The 4245-nt window shown below is 44.1% G+C and overlaps 1 pseudogene; it reads left to right on the top strand.

Moving 5' to 3' along the window:
- Positions 1-499: 499 nt before the first annotated feature.
- Positions 500-1407, top strand: LOC100669393 (ribosome biogenesis protein NSA2 homolog; annotated as a pseudogene).
- The last annotated feature ends 2838 nt before the right edge of the window (positions 1408-4245 follow it).

Below are 4245 nucleotides of genomic sequence, written 5' to 3'. Positions count from 1 at the left end.
AGAAAATAATAATAAATACAATATACATAACACGTATAGAGTGTATACAGTGTGCCAGGCACTGCATGGATATGACTTAATTTTAACTCTTCCTTTGAATCTCCAAAGAAGGTGCTATTTATTACCCCCATTTCACAGATGAAGAAACTGAGCCTTGGCTAGAAGGTGTGACATGTCCAAGTCCCTACAGGTTGTAAGTGCCAAAAAAAGAGCAGTTGGCCAGTGGCAAAGGACCAGCCCTTGGTCACTTTCTCTACCAAGAGAAACAAGATTATTTAAGAATTTGTATCCTTACTGCAAAAATAATATGTATTTATTTTAGATAATTTAGAAAACACAGGAAAGATTTTTAAAAAACTAAAATTCGCTCAGCCATTTTGGAAGGTGACCCTTTCCTGTCGCAGGCTGCATGGAGTCGGCTCATGGGTCTCAGAGACCTGAAAATTGAGAGCTTCTTCACGCCTGGGATACCACTCCTGGCAGCTTTGCTGACATCACCATGCCACAAAATGAATATATTGAGTTACACCTTAAGCGCTATGGATAACATTTGTATTACCATGAGAAAAAGAGAAAGAAGGAAACTCAAGAGGTTCATGAATGTTCAAAAAAGTTGAAAAAGATGATTGGTCTAAAGGCTAAACTCTACCATAAACAGCCCATGCTGAGAAAATACAAATGAAAAAGACCATCAATATGCATGAAAAGAGAAACACCAAACAAAAGAATGATGAAAAGACTCCACAAGCTGCAGTACCTGCCTATCTGCTGGACAGGGAGGGGCAGTCCCGAGCTAAAGTACTTTCCAATACGATTAAACAAAAACAAAAAGAGAAAGGGGAGGGTGGAATGGGAAGTCCCTCTGACCAAAGTCCATGCCTAGGGAGAAACAGAAGTATTAAAAGTCATTTGACCAGGAAAGAGAGAAAAGAAAGCATGGAAGATGATGGTTACTAACATCTGCTTTGTCGGAGATGGCTTTACGCGAAAACCATTTAATATGAACCAATCATCAGACCAATGGGCTTACGTTTCAAGAAGACTCATGTAACCCATCCTGAACTTAAAGCCACCTTTTGCCTGCCGATACTTGGTGTAAAGAAGAATCCCTCGTCCCCACTATATACAACTTTGGGTGTTACTACCAAAATTACTGTCATTGAGGTGAATGTGAGTGAGTTGGGCCTTGTGACACAAGGAGGCAAGGTTATTTGGGGGAAATATGCCCAGGTTACCAACAATCCTGGAAATGATGGATGCGTAAAGGCAGTCTTACTGGTTTGATAGCAGTTCACACAAGTAACTCCTTATAATTATTGGTGAAGACTACAAACCGATCAGGAAAACCACCATTACTGTGCATTTTATGAATACCACCAAACAGCCTTACATGTCTGCAGTCATCAAGAACTATTATGTGATTAAAAAAAAAAAAAAATTAAATGCCCATTAAAATGGAAACCCTGGTGGTGTAGTGGTTAAGGGCTATGGCTGCTAACCAATAGGTCAGTAGTTCAAATGTACCAGCTGCTCCTTGGAAACCCTATGGAGCAGTTCTACTCTGTCGCTTAGGGTCACTCTGAGTCGGAACCAACCCGATGGCACCTAACAACAACAAAATGGCCCAGTTTAAAAAAAAAACTAAAATTCACCCATCTCCCCACTGTCTAGCCATGAATATCATTGATAACGACCACAATGATCTTTTGGGGTCTATGCTTTCAATATTTTGTACTTTTTTTTTTTTTTTTTACAAAAATAGAATTGAATGGTGCCTATTCTGTTTTGTACCCTGGTCTCTTTTATGTTTCTTAAGATCAAGTTGATCTTACTCGACAGACTCTGCAGGCTGCAGAGCCCAACACTACCTCCACCCCACTGTCTTCCCTTGCTTGCTATCCCCTCATTGTTTGGGGAATTGTAGATTATTCTCTTCCCTGGGTGTTCTAGCCCGCTGGCCCTCTGAGAATCAGCTGTTCTAGAAGCAGCTGCCTTTCAATGACCTGGGCAATGCTGCCTGTCATTGCCTCCAGACGTCATTGGGACCTTCGTTCCTGAAGCCTCACCACTGGTAGGAATCACCTCAGCCATCCGTGCATGCCTCTGTAATGTCAATTTCCCTTTCTAATAAACCCCAAGGAGTAGCACCTGAGTGTCACCCAGAGTGGAGTCAGAGAGGGAAGACAAAACCAAAAACCAATAAAGCCATCATTTGCCCCTAATGATGCTCTGACCTTTAGAGTCAGATGCAATCTTAAAAATAAGAATTAAAAAAAAATAAGGAAATAGGAAGATGGAGAGAAACAAAGCAATGGGGAAGGAGTATCCATGAGGTCATGTTCCGAAAGTGACTTTCTTTCCAAAGTCAGCTTTGAAAATGATTCTGTCTTTATTGCTAGAACATTCTTACTGATGCTTGCTAGCCTCATCCTGGCATTAGGCAATGACAGCACTTCTTATATCATCATAATGGAAAATACTTGGGGCACAAAGTTAGAAAGAGGGGCTAGGAGGCTGTCTCTTCTAGGGTGGCCAAGGCAACCACTCACAAATTCCACACAGCGTCCTCAGCCAGTGCGCAGGGCTGAGACTTCTCAAGGGAGTGTCTCTGTCCCAAAGGAACCACACTTCAAGGGATGAAAAAGGTACAAATGAACACGTTGCTTCTTGGCATTTTATCCTCCTAAAGGCCCCGGGTTTGCAGGCCTTCTGCTGGGTCCAAAAGGAATACAGAAAGATGTCCCATTGCTTCTCAGTTTCTTTTGGGGGCTCTGCCCAGGGCTGGCCAGAGCTCCAGACAAGACTTCCTGTAGGACATGCTGCTATGGACAGCTCTGCCCAGTCAAGGGGCTCACACAGTCAGGAAAACTGTCTTAGCCCACAAGCCTCTTTTGGTTTCAAGTATTAGAGTCCCACTCACTCCAGCTAGTTTAAGGTGGGAGAATGAGGGATTTATTGAGAGACACACAGAGCTCAGAGCTCAGAAAGTGCAGTGGTGCTGTGCGAGGTGTAAAGCCAGCTTTTCTCCACACACCTGCCTTACTTTTTTCTCTCCTGATACACCAACTGTCTGCACCTCTGTGCCCACAGCTGGAGCCACATGTTCTTGTTCAAAGGGCCAGAACCGACTCACCTGGGTGTCCATGTTTCAAAGCAAGCTGCTCAGAGGGAGAATACTATGGGCCCAACCTCAGGAGGTGTGCACCACTGAGCCAGTCAGCTACAGTGTGGGCTTCTAGGGAGCCCGCCCTGTGGTTCTGGAAAGGGTGTGGGTGAATTTTAGAGAAGGGGAAGAGGGTTGTAGGTAACACCCCCAAGACGGTCTGCCTCAAACGTGCCTTTGTGCTCACCACCATCCCAGCAGCCTCTGCATCTGGCATTTCCACTCCTCAGTTGGAAATTCAGTGAGAAACCCTCAGTTGTGGTCCAGAGAATATTCTGGGAGGGAGCTGTGGGCAACAGAGGCAGCCAGATCTGAGTTTTATCCATACTAGCTGGGTAATTTGCGCCAAGTAACTTAACCCATTGCCATCAAGTCCGTTCCGACTCATAGCAACCCTATAGGACAAAGTACAACTGCCCCGTAGGGCTTCCAAGGCTTTAATCTTAATGGAAGACTGAAGAAAAATTGATGCCCTTGAATTATGGTGTTGGTGAAGAATATTGAATATACCATGGACTGCCAGAAGAACAAACAAATCTGTCTTGGAGGAAGTACAGCCAGAATGCTCCTTAGAAGTGAGGCTGGTGAGACTTCCTCTCACGTACTTTGGACATGTTATCAGGAGGGACCAGTTCCTGGAGAAGGACATCATGCTTGGTAAAGGAGAAGGTCAGTGAAAAAGAGGAAAACCATCAACAAGATAGGTTGACACAGTGGCTGCAACAATGCTCAAACATAGCAACAATTGTGAGGATGGCACAGAATCGGGCAGTGTTTCATTCTATTGTGCACAGGGTCACTACGAGTTGGAAGAGACTCGACAGTGCCAAAGAACAGCAACAATCTTTATGGAAGCAGATTGCCACATCTTTATCCTGCAGAGCAAATGGTGGGTTCGTACTGCTGACCTTTTGGTTAGCAGCTGAGAGCTTTGATCATTGCACCACTAGGACTTCTAGCAAGTAACTTACCCTCTCTGAATCACAGATTCTCCAACAGAACATACACCAACAATTCGTACATGTACAGTTCAGTACAATTCAGTGACACTGATTATATTCTTTAAATTGTGCGACCACCCT

This window comes from Loxodonta africana, chromosome 3, assembly GCF_030014295.1.
Source record: "Loxodonta africana isolate mLoxAfr1 chromosome 3, mLoxAfr1.hap2, whole genome shotgun sequence".
NCBI lineage: Eukaryota > Metazoa > Chordata > Mammalia > Proboscidea > Elephantidae > Loxodonta > Loxodonta africana.
This window is presented reverse-complemented; position numbering and strand designations above follow the sequence as displayed.